The following is a 21,476-nucleotide window of genomic DNA, read 5'->3' as shown; positions in this document are numbered from 1 at the left end:
ACATCACCGAGCGGCGTGACCCTAATGGCAGCGGCCCCGAATTCAGATCTGGCATCCTATGCAGCTCACCTCCTGGAAAGAGAAGGGCTTGCTATGGGGTAGTTCGGAAGAGCTGACCGGACTCCAGTCTGTCTCCAGACCCTGTTGAAGAAGAAGCTCAAGCTTGTCAACATGATCCAGGGTCATGCTCGTCCGCCGATTCTCCCCTGCCAGCAATGGACTTCAATTTGTGGGAGTTTGATCCGCCAGCACCAGACCTTAAGCAGGCTCTTCGACACTACGTACGAAGCGGCCTGGAGGGTGCTGTTCAAGGGCGCCGAAGCTCCCGCATCCGCTACCGAAGATCGCGGATTCAGCACGCAGCGTCCGGCTGGTGAGGTAAGCTATGTCATCCTTTATGGGACACTTGCTTTTCACAGTTTGACTCTGTGCGGGATCTAAACTCCCAATACCTTTAACAGGCCTGGCAGAAGACATCCGGACAGGTTAACTGTTTGGCTCCCCTTCCAGAAGACCCAGCGGACGCCTGTTTGACAGGGCTACTAGTCCCGGCACTTTACGTAGTGCCGGAGAAGAAGGCCAAGAAGAAGGCCACGGGAACCCGAAGGAGTTCCCGGCGTCAGGTGGTATCGGACTCATCATCCGATGACTCCGAGGCGGACTCCTCCCATGAGGACGAGGAGGAGAAGAAGGAGGCCTCTCCCCCAGCGGGGGGAGAGAAGAAGAGGAAGGCCTCCCCAACGAGGGAGGCCGAAGGGTCCAAGAAGGGAAGGACCCTTCCACCGGACTGTTCCGCCAACGTTGGCGACGGCAACGAGGAGTGGCCCTAAAGGGCCAAGCCCCTGGCGAGATCGTAAGTATCTGGACTCCTAGATGATTTATAATTTTCCTTTTTGTCACATGGTGTCTTTCTAATGCCGCATACAACCCTGTAGTCCGCCCAAGGACGATCTTCCCGCTTCGTCGAGCGGGTCCTTGGGCACGTCGGATATGGATTCTCTTCCGACTACCTCCACCCCCCGTGACGCTAATGACGCCGAGGTGGGATCCCGGGAAGGGACCCACTAGGAGGAGGAGGCCCCGGAGGTGCCGCAGGGCAACCTCCTGGACTTTGCACCGGACTCTGCACTGAAACCTGCAGTGGTTCCAGAGTCCGGCTGGCGGCCCCTTCGTAAGAAGGGCAAGACTGTGACACCGGCGGCCTCTGTCCATCCGGAGGCGCCGGATAAGTTGCTGGAGGCGCTCAACGGTGCTTCCATCGAAGAAGAACAGCGCACTGTCATGAGTGCGGTGATTCAGAAGGTTCAGCTCGCCAAGAGCGGGCTGACCGAGGCCTGCAGCAGCCTTCTAATAGGCTTTGAGGTAAGAATTTTAAGATGTGTAATAAAATACCGCATAGACAGTAGCCCCTGATGCTCGGTTCGGTGTTCGGAAAGAAAAGCCGGACTGAGGATCTAAAAAGATATACGCAGGAGTCTAAAAAATATGTCAATATGGGATTGCAGGCTGCGTTGCTGACCTCTGCCGCACTGACTGCAGAGGTCGATGCTTTGAAGCAGAGCCTCGAGCGGTCCGAGAGCGAGCTCGGCCGTGCCAAGAAGCAGCTCGAGGACAAGGAAGGTGAGTAACACTGTATTAATGTTGTACCTTACAGAAAAGGATTTGGTTGCAAGAGAAATAACGAGGATAACGTGGGTACTCCAGGGGCTACGAACGAGGTGCCAACCCTGAACGAGGCGGTGTCCGCGGCCGAATGCAATGCGGCCGTGGAACAAGCCAAGCGAGAGAAGCAGGAGGCGCGGGTGGCGGAGGTACATCAAGAGCTCCAGGCTCTCGTGGAAAAGCACGAGAGTTTGGAGTGTGACCCGAAGACTCGAGAGTCCGAGCTTGCGTCAGCTCTTGAGAGTACCAAAGCCGCTAAGGCCGAAGCCCACAAGGCCCTCCAGGAAATCGAGGCGTTGAAGAAAATAGCGGCGGGTAAGGCATTTTTCATGCAAAGCAAGCATGTGAATGTGAATTACCTATTACTTACTTGAATTCGGAGCTCTCTAGGAGCATTCACAGATCTGTCCCGCAGCGTGTCCGATGCTACCGCTTTCTACTAGGCCGAGGAGGGGAGCTCGACGGAGAAGGTCTTCTGGTCTCAGTATGCTGAGGCCGGACATCCGGTGCCCCTTAGCGACCAGCTGAAGCAGCTGGTCGAGCTACACAAGGTGGCCGAACAGGCCGTGAAGGGCATCATAGTTCGGCTGTGGCCCAAGGAGGCCATGCCTGGGAGCTACTTCGGCCTAGTGCGGCGGCTGGTGGATGCGTGTCCCTGGGTGGAAGTCATCAAGTACTCCGCCTGCATTGAAGGTACCCGTCGGGCCCTTGCCTGCGCAGAAGTGCACTGGGGCAGGATGGACGCTGAGAAGCTTCTGACGGACGCGCCGCCGGCGGGCAAGGAGTATCGCACGCCTGAAATGTATTATAAGAGTGTCCTGAAGGGTGTCCGCATGATTGCGGATGAGTGCTCCAAAGATGTAATATTTGAGTAGGCTCGCATTGTGTTATCCTGTGCGCTGAAAACTGTGTTCATATGCGCTAAGCAACACTTATTAATTTAAAATATTACCTTCTGTGCGGCCGTTCATCAAATATGAGAGATGGCAAGTCGTCGGCTTCAGCCCCCATGCCACGAGTGCTGGGGTGTTCGGGATAAACTTGAGCGCTCTTGTTCCCATTTTTGGGTCCATCTAGGGAGGCGCTCAACACAACGAACGAGGCAACCAGACTTATAATGCTTGAACACTCTCACTTAGCCATAGAATTCTATAATTTCAAATTTCGGTGAAGCCCCTAGTGTTCGGAAGACCGAGTTCGGGGCGCTATCCACGCCTGGGCCAGACAAAGCCGGTTCCTCGCTCTAAGCGGCATAAGTCTTTAGGGACTCGAAAAAACCTCTCGAACAGCGACCAGCTCTCGCCTTATCATGACGGTCAGTTTTAGCTTTCTCCACTGAGGCGCTCGCCCAGCTCAACTGGGGCGCAATCGTAGTGGTTCTCCCAGTGCTACCTTAGCCGATACAATGGAATGTAAGGTACCAAAACATGGGAGCCGGGCAAACCCAACTATTAACCCAAGACATGATCGGAGCCGATGCATATAATGCTATAAGTTCAGGGTGCCGCACTTGTGAAAGTGTTCGGACTTATCACACCATAATGTGGGGAACTTAAGCCCCTGGTGTATTAGGCCGTACCAAAGCGTACGGATGCAACATGTCATAAATGAACATATGTATAAGAAAGAAATGCAATTATAAGCAAAAAGCGATGCATTGTTTATTCAAGAAATACTGCCATGAATGCAGAACGATACAAATAGTGCGGTAAGCAAGGGATGGGACTATTAAACATGTCCCCCTCTCGGGGTAGGCTGCGGAATGGTGTATAAAACAGATTTAATGCTTGTAATGGAGACCACCTGGATACTCGTCGTAGCCTTTCTCCTTCCTTGGCTGTTGCATCGTGAGTTCGGCAGGTCTACTGCCGGACAGGGCCTCTGGTGAACGGGGTCCTGTGGGTAAGGAAAAAGAAAAAGGAAAAAGAATGACACACTTGGGAGCCCCTGGTGTGGTTAAGCCGCATTCTGGGCCTGTCGTGGTCGTGCCCTCTCCCCCTATGCCCATGGTATCTCCAGAGCGTAATGATGTACATGAAGGACCAGTCTTGCAATTTTGCAAGGGCTGGGGTTGGGGCTGCATTGCTACGCGTGCTCAGAACGTGCCAGGTGGTCTTGTTGTAGGTTACTCCGGGCGCGTTTAGCCGTGTCCGGTCGCTTAATGGCCGGACTCGAGAATTGCCTTAAAAGGCTGCTCTGTACTTCTGCTGCGAGAGCCACTGTGTGTTCCTCTGTTCGGAGGGAGCGTTCCGTGTTTCCGTTGACCATGATGACTCCTCGAGGGCCTGACATCTTGAGCTTGAGGTATGCGTAGTGCGACACCGCGTTGAACTTTACAAGCACGGTTCGTCCGAGCAGAGCATGATAGCCGCTGCGGAACGGAACTATATCGAAGATTAACTCCTCACTTAGAAAGTTATCCAGGGATCCGAAGACCACTTCCAGTGTAACTGAGCCTGTACAATTGGCCTCTACACCTGGTATGACGCCTTTCAAGGTCGTCTTTGTTGGTTTAATCCTTGAGGGGTCTATGCCCATCTTGCGCAGTGTATCCTGGTAAAGCAGGTTCAGGCTGCTGCCGCCGTCCATCAGGACTCTAGTGAGGTGAAACCCATCGACGATTGGGTCTAAAACCAATGCGGCGAATCCGTCGTGGCGGATACTGGTGGGGTGGTCCCTTCGATCAAAAGTGATCGGGCAGGAGGACCATGGGTTGAACTTCGGGGTGACTGTCTCCATCGCGTATACATCCCTGAGTGCATGCTTCCGCTCCCTCTTGGGTATGTGGGTTGCGTATATCATGTTTACCGTCCGCACTTGTGGGGGGAAACCCTTCTGACCTCTGTTGTTTGGCGGTCGGGTCTCTTCCTCGTCATCGCTATGCAGCCCCTTGTCATTGTTTTCGGCAATCAGCTTGCCTGCCTGTTTGAATACCCAACAGTCCCTGTTGGTGTGATTAACTGGCTTTTCGGGGGTGCCGTGTATCTGGCACGAGCGGTCGAGTATTCGGTCCAAATTGGACGGACTGGGAGTAGTTCTTTTGAATGGCTTTTTCCGCTGACCGGGTTTGGAGCCTCTGAATCCGGCATTGACTGCTGTATCCTCAGTGTTATCGCCGTTAATGCGACGTTTGTTCTTGTTGCGACGCGACCTGCCATTGTGGTCCTTGGTATCCGGACTGCCAGAATTTTGCTGAGGTTGTTACTACGGGCTAGCCAGCTGTCCTCTCCCGCGCAGAAGTGGGTCATGAGTGATGTGAGGGCTGCCATGGATTTCGGCTTTTCCTGTCCTAGGTGCCGGGCAAGCCACTCGTCGCGGATGTTATGTTTGAAGGCTGCGAGGGCCCCTGCATCCGGACAGTCGACGATTTGATTTTTCTTTGTTAAGAACCGTGTCCAGAATTGTCTGGCCGATTCGTCTGGCTACTGAATTATGTGGCTTAGGTCATCGGCGTCTGGTGGTCGCACATACGTGCCCTGGAAGTTATCAAGGAATGCGGCTTCCAGGTCCTCCCAACACCCAATTGATTCTGCTGGCAAGCTGTTAAGCCAATGCCGAGCTGGTCCTTTAAGCTTGAGTGGGAGGTATTTGATCACGCGAAGATCATCGCCGCGGGCCATGTGGATAGGAAGGAGATAGTCTTCGATCCAGACCGCGGGGTCTGTTGTGCCAGCGTAGGATTCAATATTCATGGGTTTAAACCCTTTGGGGATTTGATGATCCATTACTTCATCTGTGAAGCATAGTGGGTGTGCGGCGCCTCTATATTGGGCTATATCATGACGTAGCTCGAGCGAGCTTTGTCTACTATGTTCGGCCCGGACGGAGTTGCTGTATCCGGCGCGACGGTCGTCGTCGCGCATCGTGGGGCACCCACGCGATCCATAGATCGATCTTGATTGTCTTGCCTTATCCTCCAATATGTCTCGCAAGTCCGGCGCATTCCCCCATGTCTTCATACTTTTCGAGCGGTGCCGGGGTATGGTTCTAGTGGAGGGCCTAGAGGCCTCTCTGTCGCGGCCTCGAGGTGGTCGGTCAGCCGTATTGTGCGCTGGTGATGCAGGTTTATATGCCTCCTCCTCTAATCAGGGGAGCACCTTGCGTTTGGGGTAGCTTTTGGAGGGGCGTTCGAGCTCATGCTCTTCGGCCGCAAGGACTTCAGTCCATCTGTCGGCTAGCAGATCTTGATCAGCTCTAAGCTGTTGCTGCTTTTTCTTGAGGCTGTTCACCGTGGCCATAAGCCTGCGTTTAAAACGCTCTTGTTCGACGGGATCCTCAGGCACGACGAATTCGTCGTCGTCGAGGCTTGCCTCGTCTCCGGAGGGAGGCATGTAATTATCATCCTCTACCTCTTCGTCTGCCGCTCTCTCATGAGGGCTGGCTTCTCCGTCCTCCTGTGCTGAATCTTGCTGGAGGGGGTTGTCTTCGGCACTCTCTGGGGTGTTATTATCTCCGGTGCCAGAATCTCCATTCTTGCTGTGGCGGGATTTAGAGCGGCGCCGCTGATGCCGGCACTTGGGCTGTTTCTTGGAGGGGTCTTTGTCGGTGTCAAAACCGGCGGATCTCGGGTAGGGGGTCCCGAACTGTGCGTCTAGGCGGATGGTAACAGGAGACAAGGGGCATGATGTTTTACCCAGGTTCGGGCCCTCTTGATGGAGGTAAAACCCTACGTCCTGCTTGATTGATATTGATATTGTGGATGTTTACAAGAGTGGATCTACCACGAGATAAAGGAGGCTAAACCCTAGAAGCTAGCCTATGGTATGATTGTAATGGTTGTTGTTGTGTCCTACGGACTAGAGCCATCCGGTTTATATAGACACCGGAGAGGGCTAGGGTTACATAGAGTCGGTTACAATGGTAGGAGATCTACGTATCCGTATCGCCAAGCTTGCCTTCCACGCCAAGGAAAGTCCCATCCGGACACGGGACGAAGTCTTCAATCTTGTATCTTCATAGTCTTGGAGTCCGGTCGATGATGATAGTCCGGCCGATGATAGTTCGGCTGATGATGGGTGTCCGGCTATCCGGACACCCCCTAATCCAGGACTCCCTCAGTAGCCCCTGAACCAGGCTTCAATGACGATAAGTCCGGCGCGTATATTGCTTGGCATTGCGAGGCGGGTTCCTCCTTCGAATGATAGAAGATTGTGAACACCAGGATAGTGTCCGGCTCTGCAAAATAAATTCCACATTCCACCGTAGAGAGAATAATATATACACAAGTTCAATCTGCTGACATTTTTTGCAGCATGATGTCATGCCACTACCAAGCCATTACTTGAATCGTTTTTCACTCTACCACCTCAGCGCATTTAGCGAAGCGGTTTCCTTGGCACGTCTTGTCGAAGCAGAGATCGTGTTCCCCCTTAATCCGGGATTCTCATCAATACGGACGTGGGTAACCCAACCGCGCCCGTTGCCACGCCCCCTCTATCGAAGGCGAGTCCCAAACGGTCATGGAGACGGCTCTTGGTATTCTCACCCTTTATAACGGGACCAAGGCTCTTTTCTTTTCTTCAATCCTCCATCGAATCCTCTCCCCGCTCCAAGTTCCAGCACCTAGAGCTCCAGATTCGAGCACTTCGGACTTTCAATGATGTCCGGTTCCGACCTCCAAGGCCGGTGGATGCCCTCCTCCGTCACGGAGGAGGACGTGCTAAAGCTGCGGGAGGCCAAGTACCTGGCTTATGAGATTTCGCACAGGTTGCCTGCCGAAGGGCAGGCCATCCCCACCCCCGAGCCCGGTGAGTATGTCGTTTTTGTATCCCACCTCCGTCGGGGTTTAGGCTTCCCGATGGATCCTTTTGTGAGAGGGCTCATGTTTTACTATGGGTTGGAATTCCATGATTTGGCTCCGGAGTCCATCCTCCATATCTCCGCATTTATTGTCGTCTGCGAAGCCTTCCTCTGCATCACCCCTCACTTCGGCCTGTGGCTGAAGACCTTCAATGTGGCGCCGAAGATGATCGGGGGGCGTCAAGCGGAGTGCGGCGGGGCGGCCATAAGTAGGAGGGCCGATGCCCCGTGGCCCGCTGGCTCCTTCCAAGAGGAGCTCTGCCCGTGGCAGCAAGAGTGGTTCTATATTACCGTTCCGAGGGGCCGCAGACAAAAGCCGCCGCCCTTATTCCGCCCGGGACCTCCACGACGGTTGATGTCGTGGATCAACCAAGGGCTCAACTGGGGGCCGTCAAAGGACGTGCCCCTTCTGCAGGGCCGGATTCGAGATCTCCAAACGAGGGAGGTTGATATGGTGGTGGTGATGCAGGTTATGCTGATTAGGCGTCTCCCGCCCTGCAAACGCCGCCCTCTCCGGTTGTGGGAGTTCAATCCAGAGGGCCCATGGATTCTTCAACACTTCATGGGTATGACACCCCTGGAGATGTACAAATTATTCTTCGGATCGCAAGAGGCGCGTCCGGAATTGACCGAGGATGCTGGCCTAAGCTGCAATCTCCTGGATACTCAAGTAAGTAGTTCCAAGTCCGGACATACCATTTGTTTGCCTTTCGATGATTCGCCTTATGACCAACTTCCTTCTAAACAGGAGTGGATAGCGGAAGCAAAATTGATATGGTGTCCGGCTCCCCTCCCCGAGACCGCGCCGAATTCCGTGCTGGTCCGGATGCTTGAGGTTGCGCCTCCAGAGGAAGGCGAAGGGGAAAGCAGGAAAGCTACTGCCTCGCCTAAGGAGGCTCTTGAAAGAGGGGGGATCAAGAATCCCTCCCTCCAACGGGAGAAGAGGACTGCCTCCGAGGACCCGGGGGCAAAAGCCCCTAAACGGGGGAAGAAATCTTTGCCAGAGGGTCCTGCGTCCGGGGAGGCCCCGGCTGCACAATCTCCCTTAAAGAATCAGCCCTCTAACGAGCCGTAAGTAGAAAGAAGGGAGTTTTATCATAAGGGACATCCCTATTTGTGCTTCTGAGGATAACTAAAGTTTTTACCTTGTAGTTCGGATCTCCGTCCTTCGCAAATGAGCTCGTCTTCGGGGGACCTTCGTCCGGAGATGATGGAGAGCGAGACGCCTCCGTCCGGGGCGCCGTCGGATAGGGCGGACGAGCCTGAAGTGTTGTCACGGAGGGAGCCCCCTGGTTTGGCAAAGCCAGATAGTTCGGCGCCAACTGGTGTACGGCTGGAGGATCTGCTTGAGTAGGCGTCTATCTCAGAAGATCACCACGCATTGATGAGCATGGTGATTGAAAGGATTTCGTCCGCTGAAGGCGGGTTGCATAATGCCGTCAGGAGTTTGCTGGCGGGGTTTGAGGTACGTAAAAATGACACACCTTTTAACAGTTTTGCATATAGAATGCGCCCTGTATAGATAGTAGCCCCTGAGACTTGGTAGGTTGTCGAACTCGACAGCGTGCCAAGGATCAAAATCGCAGGTTTAAATTCCGCCGTGCCGATGCAGGTGGCGGGTCGTCCGGGGGCCAGCCGGACTAATGGAGTTGCTGAACTAAAGCGGCAACTCGCTGTTGCGGATGCGGACATCACGCTGGTCAACAGGCGACTTGATGAGTCGCAAGGTAAGTGTTTCTGTGCGGTCACTAGGTAAGGGAGCCGAAGCCAGCTCCTTACAACATGTGTGTGAAATGCAGATAGTGCCGCTGCTGTGGAGAGCATTCGGGTCGAACTTGCTCAAGCCAAGGAGCAAGCCAGAAGGAGTAATGTGGCGGCCTCGAGGGCGGCCGAAGAGTTAGCGGCCGAAAGGGTCGCACACTGCCGGAGCAGGGAAGAGATGGCCGAAATGGCCGTAAAGTTAAAAGATGCTACCGACCGCAATGAGGCTCTTGGGAAGGAGCGCCTAGCGGGGCAAGAAGACCTGGGGAAGGCCACCGCCGAAGCTAAGGATGCCCGCTCTGCAATGCGGGCTATAAAGGAAGAGCTGCGCCAGGCTGGAGATATTGTAGCTGGCAAGCCTTTTCTGCTGCGCCGAAGGTCTATGGATCCAAAGTATGCTCAGCTGGGCCGACTGTGGGGTCCAGAGGACCCTTATATGGATTTAGCAGCGAGTGCGGCGGATGCCGTTGTGCATTTTCGAAGCCAGAAGGATCACAAGACGGAAGAGCTGTTTTGGTCTCAATTCCATAGTCTGGAGTGTTCACTTCCGCTGACCGACCGTTTGGCCGAGTGGGCTGAGCTAAATAGGTTATCCGGGCTTGCAATGACAGATATAGTGACCCATGTCTGGTGGATAGGCCCGAGCCGAAGAGTTACTTTGGCTTATTGCAGCAATTTCTTGGGGTGGTGCCGCATATCAAGGCGATGAAGCGGTCGGCCTGCATAGAGGGTGCGCGGATGGCACTCGCCCATGTGAAGACACATTGGACAGAGATGGATGCCACCGCTGTTGCGACCCTGGGTTCGGACGATAACCGGTTACCCGCCGAGCACTATTTTGGCGAAGTGCTGCGTGGTGCTCGTGTAATAGAGTCGCAGTGCTCAAAAAATGTTACGTTCGAATGAATGTTTTTATGATGTAAAACAATGTTTATGATGTAAGCGCCTTTTATACTTGTGCGTTCAAGTAATAGAATATCTCCTATGCGGCCGTTTATGTATACGTGTGTATAACCTGAAAGATGGCAGTCGTCGGCTTCAGCCCCCATGCACAAGGTGCGGGGGTGTTCGCAAAAAATAGCGCGTTTTCACACTTAATCCGACGTCTCGGTCCTGTAAAGGAGGTGGTAGCGTAGCGAACGAGGCAACCGGACTATAATGCTTTATCACTTTCACTTAGCCATGGAGTTCGAGGATGGGGCTACGACATAGCCCCTGGGGGCACCGCGCTCTCCGCATTTGGGGCGCGTATGTGCCTGACCGGGAAACGGCCCTTCGTCAAAGCGGAGGAATTCTAAACATTCCCATGGTCGATCGAGTGGTTGACCAGTCTCTCGCTGTATCATGACAGTCAGTTTTCGGCTTTCTCTACTAAGGTGCTCGCCCAGCCGAACTGGGGCACAATCGCAGTAGTTCTCCTGGTGCCGTGTTAGCCGATGATACGGAACGTAAGGCAGCAAAACACAGGAGCCGGGCAAACCCAACACTTGACCAAAGACATGATTCGGAGCTGATGCATATAAGGCCTAACTCGAGACGCCGAACACTCCCGAAGGTGTTCGGTCTTTAAAATAGCGGGCAAAACAATGCCCTAAGCCCCTTGTGTCCAGGTACGGGCAAGTTCTTCTGGCGCGGCCGATGCCAAAACGCTAGTCTCCACTCTGGTTATAATGAGAAACCAGGGGATTATAGTAACAAGAGACAGTAAGAAAGGTTTACGTAGGGTCTTAGTCTGAAAAGAGTCCTTGCAACGGGTCCCTACTGCATGTCTGCGCCTGTGTCTCTGTTGTGCCGTATCCTGGACGGGTGTGCACGCTGTTCATCTGTAAGAAGAGAGGAACTTAGTTTGAAAAGAAATCGTGCGAAAAAGTGCATAAAAAATTGAAATATAGATTAATAAAGCTGGGCCTATGCTAGCTCATTATGGCTTATATGTACAAACCCTTGTGAAGGGGTGTGCAGCTAGGTAGCCCCTAGTTTATTTATTCCGGACTCGTCCAGCCGTGTCCGGGGTCTCAGGCAACCTTTTAATGAAATGATGCCACATGGATCGGGCATTTTAAGCGTAAGAGACGCGTAATGTGGTAATTGAAGCGGATGAAAGCTTCCCGTCCCAGTGATGCTTGATAGCTACTTTTAAACGGGGCGACATGAAAGGTTAGCTTTTCTCGTCGGAAGTTGTCAGGTGACCAGAACACAACTTCTAGTAATAATGAACCTGTGCACCTGGCGTAAGGGCCTGGCGCCACTCCTTTGAGGGAAGTGCGGCTATGCCGAATTGTAGTGGGGTCTATCCCAACTTGCGGATTGTGTCCGGATATAGCGGGTTTAAGTCACTGCCGCTGTCCATCAAAGCCTGCGTGAATTGCAGTCCGTCTATTATGGGATCTAATATCAGGGCAGTCTATCCTGCGTTCCGGATACTTCTGGACTAATCCGGATGGTCGAAAGTGATTGGTTTTGACATCCAATCTCGGTGTTTCGCTGGGGTGGACCGTGCGACACTTGTCTTAGCGAGTGTCGTGTTGGTTTCCGTACTATCACATGAAGCGAGTTTACTATTTTGACTTCTTGTGGGAAAGTCTTTTGACTTCCGGTGCTCTGCTGGTGGGGTTCGTCGTCGTCCTCGCTTGGCGCATCGAGCCCCTTGTGTCCGGCTTTGAGTCTGCCGGACTGTTTTAAAAACCCAACAATTTCGGTTGGTATGGTTTGCAGGCCTTTCGGAGGTACTGTGGATTTCACATATCCGATCTTAAAATTTTGTTTAAATTTGATAGCTCGTCGCTGTTGTCCTTAAGAGGCAATGTTTTATTGTTTGGCCGCGAGCTTTTGAATCCGGCGTTGACCGCCGTGCCCTTTGGGCTTTTTTCTTTATTCCGGCGCTGGTCTTTCCTTCGCCGTGATTTTCTGTTTCCATCTCTGATCTCGGATGTACTCGGGTCGCTGGTGCTGCATCTTGCTAGCCAGCTGTCTTCTCCTGCGCAAAAGCGCGTCATGAGGCTTGTTAGCGCGGCCATTGTTCTTGGCTTCTCTTGGCCGAGGTGTTTAAAAGCTGCTAAGGCTTCCGCGTCTGGAAAGTCGACTATTTGGTTCTTTTTGGTAAGGAACCTGTTCCAGAATTTGCGCGCTGACTCTCCGGGCTGTTGGGTTATATGACTCAGATCGTCTGCATCCGGAGGGCGGACATAAGTCCCTTGAAAATTTTCTCTAAACGCGTCCTCAAGTTCTTCCCAACTTCCAACAGTGTTTTCTGGGAGGCTTTTGAGCCAATGCCGAGCTGGCCCTTTGAGCTTGAGGGGTAGGTATTTTATGGCGTGGAGATCATCTCCTCTAGCCATGTGTATGTGTAGTATGTAATCTTCTATCCAGACTCCGGGGTCTGTTGTGCCGTCGTATGCCTCTATGTTTATGGGTTTAAACCCTGCTGGAAATTCATGATCCAGCACCTCATCGGTAAAACATAGCGGGTGTGCGGCACCCCTGTATTTGGGTGTGCCGCCGTCTTCGAACACTTGTCGTGTTGTGTTACTTCCTGGGGCCTTCTTTTTTGGCCCGTAGATGGACCTAGTTGGGCCGTCCGTTTTCCCAGGATCATAAGTCGGCTTGTGTGCGGCGCCGCTTGTCGCTTTTGGCCTGACATCTGGCCGTCGATCCGGCCAGGCGGCCTCTTTATTTTTTGACTGTGAGGGCTCTATGGCTTCCTCGTCAAATTCTGGCAGCAGCTTGCGCTTCGGGTAGCTCTTTGTTTGATGGCCATTGCCATATTTGTCTGCGGTCTTGAGTACTTTGCTCCACTTCATTCTGAGTATGTCTTCTGCTGTTTTGAGCTTCCGTTTTTCCTTCTTCAAACTTCTTGCAATGGTGACGAGCCTTTTGTGAAGGTTCTTATGCTCCGGTGTTGTGTCCGGACTGTTGGTTGAATGTTCGTCGTCCGCTGGTTTGCCCTGCTCTATCGCTGGGTCGTTAGGAATGCTGCTTTGATCGAGGCGGGACTTAGGGCGGCGTTTACGTCGCTGTTTTGTTTGTTTATCGGCAGGATTATCCTCTGCCGCGTCCCGTTGTTCCTCGTTATAGCTTCCCTTTGGGGTGTCCACCATATATATGTCATGTGACGAGGTGGCCTTCCAGTGCCCTGTAGGCGTTGCTTCTTGATCGTCTCCGGCATCGACGTCCATACCGTTGATGTCTTCAGAGTCGTAGTTTAGCACGTCGGTTCGATCATCGACGGTGGCTACGAAGTGGGTGGTGGGTGGGCTCTGAATTTCTTCATCGTCCGTGTCCCGACCATCCTGGCCGTAGTTCGGCCAGGGCTCTCCGGATAGCGAGGGATGCTTCAGCGAATTTAAGATATCGCCAAAGGGTGAGTGCTGAAAGGTGTCCGCAGCGGTGAATTCCATGATCGGCGCCCAGTCGGATTCGACTGGCAGGGGCGCAGGAGGTTCGGAGTCCGGCAGAGAGTCCGGCACCTCGTAGTCATGAGCTTTATGCGGCACAAGGTAAGTGTTCAGCTCCATCGCCGTAGAAGTTGCAGCTCCCGAGGCGGTGTCCAGCCATCCGTCCTCGATCTGAGCGATCGGCTCCGGACTATGGGTCGGAGCGGATTCATGTGCGCCCTCCAAGGTGCTGTCCGGTGGCAGAGTTAGGTCGTGCCCATCGTGACAGCACGACGCGCTCGGCTGTGGCTTGGATCTATCGAAGATCAAGTCCCCGCGGATATCGGCCGCGAAGTTTAGGCTTCCAAACCTGACCTGACGGCCAGGGGCATAGCTTTCGATCTGCTCCAGATGGCCAAGTGAGTTGGCCCGCAGCGAAGCCGCCGAATATGAAGATCTGTCCGGGGAGAAAAGTCTCACCCAGGACTGCGTCGTTGTCGATTGAAGAGGCCATCAAGCCTATCAGTGACGACACAGAGGAACTCTCAATGAAAGCACCAATGTCGGTGTCAAAACCGGCGGATCTCGGGTAGGGGATCCCGAACTGTGCGTCTAGGCGGATGGTAACAGGAGACAAGGGGCACGATGTTTTACCCAGGTTCGGGCCCTCTTGATGGAGGTAAAACCCTACGTCCTGCTTGATTGATATTGATATTGTGGATGTTTACAAGAGTGGATCTACCACGAGATCAAGGAGGCTAAACCCTAGAAGCTAGCCTATGGTATGATTGTAATGGTTGTTGTTGTGTCCTACGGACTAGAGCCATCCGGTTTATATAGACACCGGAGAGGGCTAGGGTTACATAGAGTCGGTTACAATGGTAGGAGATCTACGTATCCGTATCGCCAAGCTTGCCTTCCACGCCAAGGAAAGTCCCATCCGGACACGGGACGAAGTCTTCAATCTTGTATCTTCATAGTCTTGGAGTCCGGTCGATGATGATAGTCCGACCGATGATGATAGTCCGGCCGATGATAGTTCTGCTGATGATGGGTGTCCGGCTATCCGGACACCCCCTAATCCAGGACTCCCTCAGTCTTCCTCCGCCGTTCCTTCGCCATTCCCATCCTTTGGGATATCCACCATGTATATGTCATATGACGAGGTGGCTTTCAAGTGCCCAGTATGCGCTGGTTCTTGGTCGTCTCCGGCATCGTCGTCCATACCGTCGATGTCTTCAGAGTCGAAGTCTAGCATGTCGGTTAGATCGTCGACAGTGGCTACTAAGTGGGTGGTGGGTGGGTTTTGAATTTCTTCGTCGTCCGCATCCCAACTGTCCTGACCGCAGTCCGGCCAGGGCTCTCCTGATAACGAGAGATATTTTAGCGAATTCAGAATGTCGCCGAAAGGTGAGTGTTTAAAGATGTCCGCAGCGGTGAACACCATGATCGGTGCCCAATCAGATTCGATTGGAGGGGGCGCGGGAGGTTCGGAGTCCGGCGAGGAGTCCGGCACCTCGGAGTCACGAGCTTCACTAGGGACGAGGTCAGTATTCGGCTCCATCGCCGTAGAGGTTGCAGCCCCCGAGGCGGTGTCTAGCCACCCATCCTCGATCTGCGCAGCCGGCTCTGAATTGAGGGTCAGAGCGGACTCATGTGCGGCCTCCAGGGCACTGTCCGGCAGCAGAGCTAAATCATGCCCATCGTGACAGTGCGGCGCGCTCGGCTGTGGCTCGAATCCATCGAAGATCAAGTCTCCGCGGATGTCAGCCATGAAGTTCAGACTTCCAAATCTGACCTGACGGCCAGGGGCGTAGCTTTCGATCTGCTCCAGATGGCCAAGTTAATTGGCCCGCAATGCAAAGCCGCCGAATACGAAGATCTGTCCGGGGAGAAAAGTCTCACCCTGGACTGCGTCGTTGATGATCGAAGGAGCCATCCAGCCTATCGGTGACGACACAGAGGAACTCTCAATGAAAGCACCAATGTCGGTATCAAAACGGGCGGATCTCGGGTAGGGGTCCCGAACTGTGCGTCTAGGCGGATGGTAACAGGAGACAAGGGACACGATGTTTTTACCCAAGTTCGGGCCCTCTCGATGGAGGTAAAACCCTACCCCTGCTTGATTGATATTGATGATATGGGTAGTACAAGAGTGGATCTACCACGAGATCAAGGAGGCTAAACCCTAGAAGCTAGCCTATGGTATGATTGTTGTTATTGTTGTTGTGTCCTACGGACTAAAACCCTCCGGTTTATATAGACACTGGAGAGTGCTAGGGTTACATAGAGTTGGTTACAATGGTAGGAGATCTACATATCCGTATCGCCAAGGTTGCCTTCCACGCCAAGGAAAGTCCCATCCGGACACGGGACGAAGTCTTCAATCTTGTATCTTCATAGTCTTGGAGTCCGTCCGATGATGATAGTTCGGCTATCTGGACACCCCCTAGTCCAGGACTCCCTCACCTAGGAAGGGGACGACACGGAGCCGGGGAAGACGCAACAGTGGAAGCCCACGCGGAGAGGAGTACGAGGGTTCACTGGTTCAACTGCGGTGTGAGGCTGCTGTCGTCGCAGAATAACATGGGGTGTGGGTGAGTGGAGGGATGGCCTGGCCAGCGGTGGGAGTAGTATGGGGGCGGTGAGGCCTCCACGGCAGCACAGCCGGGAGCAGGCTGGACGAGCGGCGTTGCTTTGGGCGGCTGGAGCAAGAAGACCAGAGGTTGAAGAAGCACTACGACCGTTGGATGGACATCGTACGGTCACTGAAGCTAGAATTGTTTATATTGACTAAGTTGACAAAGCCCTTGGTACGCGCCAACTTAGTAGGCCCACAGGTCAGCCTCCGAAATGGTGCATGTCGGTGTCAAAACCGGCGGATCTCGGGTAGGGGGTCCCGAACTGTGCGTCTAGGCGGATGGTAACAGGAGACAAGGGACACGATGTTTTCACCCAGGTTCGGGCCCTCTTGATGGAGGTAAAACCCTACTCCTGCTTGATTGATATTGATGATATGGGTAGTACAATAGTGGATCTACCACGAGATCAAGGAGGCTAAACCCTAGTAGCTAGCCTATGGTATGATTGTTGTAATGGTTGTTGTCCTACGGACTAAAACCCTCCGGTTTATATAGACACCGAAGAGGGCTAGGGTTACATAGAGTCGGTTACAATGGTAGGAGATCTACATATCCGTATTGCCAAGCTTGCCTTCCACGCCATGGAAAGTCCCATCTGGACACGGGACGAAGTCTTCAATCTTGTATCTTCATAGTCTTGGAGTCCGGCCGATGATGATAGTTCGGCTATCCAGACACCCCCTAGTCCAGGACTCCCTCAGTAGCCCCTGAACCAGGTTTCAATGACGACAAGTCCGGCGCGCATATTGTCTTCGGCATTGCAAGGCGGGTTCCTCCTCCGAATAATTCATAGAAGATTGTGAACGCCAGGATAGTGTCCGGCTCTGCAAAATAAATTCCACATACCACCGTAGAGGGAATAATATGTACACAAGTTCAATCTGCTGACGTATTTTGTGGCATGACGTCACACCACTACCAAGCCTTTACTTGAATCATTTTTATTATACCACCTCAGCGTGTTTAGCGAAGCGGTTTCCTTGGCACATCTTGCCGAAGTAGAGATCGTGTTCCCCTTATTCTGGGATTCCCATCAATACGGACGTGGGTAACCCAACAACGCCATTGATTGTGGTGCTTGGGAGATAAGCGAGTTTTACCAGGCCGGTGGGGACGTATAGTTTCGTCCGCCCATATATAAGGGGATAAGGATCCACCTCCTTTACCTACGCCTTCTTCCTCCTTTGCTTATCCATCTCCGCGCACTCGAGCTCCAGCGCCCAAGTCCGCACATCTCACCTCAACCTTCTCTAGCCATGTCCGGAGCGGGAGGCAAGTGGATGGCCTCCTCCGTTACAGAGGGGCACATCGAGAAGCTGCGCAATGCCGGATACCTGTCCAGCGACATCGCACACCGGCTGCCCGACGAGGGGCAGCTCATCCCCACCCCCAGGCCCCATGAGAGGGTCGTATTCCTTCCCCACTTCCTCCGCGGACTGGGCTTTCCACTCCACCCCTTCATCCGGGGGCTCATGTATTACTATGGCCTGGACTTCCATGATCTGGCTCCAAATTTCATCCTCAATATCTCGGCGTTTATCATCGTGTGTGAGGCCTTCCTCTGCATCCAGCCCCACTTCGGCTTGTGGCTAAAGACCTTCAATGTCAAGCCGAAGGTTGTGAAGGGCAGCCAAGCGGAGTGCGGAGGCGCCATGGTGGGCAAAATACCTAACGTCACCTGGCTCGAGGGCGCCTTCGTGGAGTCCATCAAAGGGTGGCAATCGGGGTGGTTCTACATCACCGAGCCGCGTGACCCTAAATGGGCAGCGGCCCCCGAATTCAGATTTGGCATCCCTATGCAGCTCACCTCCTGGAAAGAGAAGGGCTTGCTTTGGGGTAGTTCGGAGGAGCTGACCGGACTCCAGTCCTATCTCCAGACCCTGGTGAACAAGAAGCTCAAGCTTGTCAACGTGATACAGGTCATGCTCGTCCGCTGGATTCTCCCCTGCCAGCAACCGGATTTCAATTTGTGGGAGTTTAATCCGGCACAGCACCAGACCTTGAGCGGCCTCTTCGACACTACGTATAAAGAGGCCTGGAGGGTGCTGTTCAAGGGCGCCGAAGCTCCCGCATCCGCTACCGAAGATCGTGGATTCAGCTCACAGTGTCTAGCTGGCTAGGTAAGCTACGTTATCCTTTATGGGACATTCATTTTTCATAGTTTGACTCTATGCGGGATCTAAACTCCCGATGCCTTTAACAGGACTGGCAGAAGACGTCCGGACACGTTTACTGTCCGGCTCCCCTTCCAGAAGACCCAGCGGACGCCCGTTTAACAGGGCTGCTGGTCCCGGCACTTTACGTGGTGCCGGAGAAGAAGGCCAAGAAGAAGGCCACAGGGACCCGAAGGAGTTCCCGACGCCTGGTGGTACCGGACTCATCGTCCGATGATTCCGAGGCGGACTCCTCCCCTGAAGACGAGGAGGAGAAAGAGGCCTCTCCCCAAGAGGGGGGAGAGAAGAAGAGGAAGGCTTCCCCACCGAGGGAGGCCGAAGGGTCCAAGAAGGGAAGGACCCTTCCGCCGGACTGCTCCGCCAACGCCGGCGACGAGGAGTGGCCCTCAAGGGCCAAGCCCCTGGCAAGATCGTCAGTATCCGGATTCCTGGATGATTTATAATTTTTCTTTTTGCCACGCGGTGTCTCTCTAATGCCGCATACAACCTGTAGTCCGGCCCAGGACGACCTTCCCGCTTCGTCGAGCGGGTCCTTGGGTACGTCGGATATGGATTCCCTTCCGACCGCCTCCACCCCTCGTGACACTGATGACGCCAAGGTGGGATCCCAGGAGGGGACCCACCAGGAGGAGGAGGCTCCGGAGGTGCCGCAAGGCAACCTCCCGGACTTCGTGCCGGACTCTGCACCGGAACCTGCAGTGGCTCCGGAGTCCGGCAGGCGGCCCCTTCGTAAGAAGGGCAAGACGGTGACACCGGCAGCCTCCGTCCAACCGGAGGCACCGGATAACTTGTTGGAGGCGCTCGACGACGCTTCCATCAAAGAAGAACACCGCACTGTCATGAGTGTGGTGATTCAGAAGGTTCAGCTCGCCAAGAGCGGGCTGACCGAAGCCTGCAGCAACCTTCTAACAGGCTTTGAGGTAAGAATTTGAAGACATGTAATGTAATACCGCATAGACAGTAGCCCCTGATGCTCGGTTCGGTGTTCGGAAAGAAAAGCCGGACTGAGGATCTAAAAAGATATACGCAGGAGTTCTAAAAAATATGTCAATATGGGATTGCAGGCTGCGCTGCTGACCTCTGCCGCACTGACTGCGGAGGTCAATGCTTTAAAGCAGAACCCCGAGCGGTCCAAGAACGAGCTCGGTCGTGCCAAGAAGCAGCTCGAGGACAAGGAAGGTGAGTAACACCGTATTAAATTTGTACCTTATAGAAAAGGATTTTGGTTGCAAGAGAAATAACAAGGATAACATGGGTATTCCAGGGGCCACGAACGAGGTGGCGACCCTGAAGGAGGCCGTGTCCGCGGCCGAACGCAATGCGGCCGCGGAACGAGCCGAGCAAGAGAAGCAGGAGGCGCGGGTGGCGGAGGTGCAGCAAGAGCTCCAGGCTCTCGTGGAAAAACATGAGAGTTTGGAGTGCGACTCAAAGACTCGAGAGTCCGAGCTTGCATCGGCTCTTGAGAGTGCGAAAGCCGCTAAGGACGAAGCCCACAAGGCCCTCCAGGAAATCGAGGCGGTGAAGAAAATAGCAGCGGGTAAGGCATTTTTCATGCAAAGCAAGCATGTGAATGTGAATTACCTATTACTTACCCGAATTCGGAGCTCTCCAGGAGCGTTCGCAGATCTGCCTCGCAGGGTGTCCGATGCTGCCGCTTTCTACCGGGCCGAGGAGGGGAGCTCGACGGAGAAGGTCTTCTGGTCTCAGTATGCTGAGGCCGGACATCCGGTGCCCCTTAGCGACCAGCTGAAGCAGCTGGTCGAGCTCCACCAGGTAGCCAAACAGGCCATGAAGGGCCTCATAGTTTGGCTGTGGCCCAAGGAGGCCATGCCTGGGAGCTACTTCGGCCTGGTGCGGCGGCTGGTGGATGCGTGTCCCTGGGTGGAAGTCATCAAGCACTCCGCCTGCATTGAAGGTGCCCGTCGGGCCCTTGCCCGCACAAAAGTGCACTGGGGCAGGATGGATGCTGAGAAGCTTCTGACGGACGCGCCGCCGGCGGGCAAGGAGTATCGCTCGCCCGAAATGTATTATAAGAGTGTCCTGAAGAGTGCCCGCATGATTGCGGATGAGTGCTCCAAAGATGTAATATTTGAGTAGGCTCGCATTGTGTTATCCTGTGCGCTGAAAACTGTGTTCATATGCGCTAAGCAACGCTTATTAATTTAAAATATTACCTTCTGTGCGGCCGTTTATCAAATCTGAGAGATGGCAAGTCGTCGGCTTCAGCCCCCATGCCACGAGTGCTGGGGTGTTCGGGATAAACTTGAGCGCTCTTGTTCCCATTGTTGGGTCCATCTAGGGAGGCGCTCAACACAATGAACGAGGCAACCAGACTTATAATGCTTGAACACTCTCACTTAGACATAGAATTCTATAATTTTAAATTTCGGCGAAGCCCCTAGTGTTCGGAAGACCGAGTTCAAGGCGCTATCCACGCCTGGGCCGGACAAAGCCGGTTCCTCGCTCTAAGCGGCATAAGTCTTTAGGGACTCGAAAAAACCTCTCGAACAGCGACCAGCTCTCGCCTTATCATGACGGTCAGTTTTAGCTTTCTCCATTGAGGCGCTCGCCCAGCTCAACCGGGGCGCAATCGTAGTGGTTCTCCCAGTGCTACCTTAGCCGATACAACGGAACGTAAGGTACCAGAACATGGGAGCCGGGCAAACCCAACTATTGACCCAAGACATGATTCGGAGCCGATGCATATAATGCTATAAGTTTGGGGTGCCGCACTTGTGAAAGTGTTCGGACTTATCACACCATAATGTGGGGAACTTAAGCCCCTGGTGTATTTAGCCGTACAAAAGTGTACAGATGCAATATGTCATAAATGAACATACATATAAGAAAGAAATGCAGTTATAAGCAAAAAGCGATGCATTGTTTGTTCAAGAAGTACTGCCATGAATGCAGAATGATACAAATAGTGCGGTAAGCAAGGGATAGGACTGTTAAACATGTCCCCCTCCAGGGGTAGGCTGCGGAATGGTGTATAAAATGGATTTAATGCTCGTAATGGAGACCACCTGGATACTCGTCGTAGCCTTTCTCCTCCCCTGGCTGTT

Source organism: Triticum aestivum, chromosome 6B, assembly GCF_018294505.1.
Source record: "Triticum aestivum cultivar Chinese Spring chromosome 6B, IWGSC CS RefSeq v2.1, whole genome shotgun sequence".
Lineage (NCBI taxonomy): Eukaryota > Viridiplantae > Streptophyta > Magnoliopsida > Poales > Poaceae > Triticum > Triticum aestivum.
Note: the sequence above shows the minus strand (reverse complement) of the source record.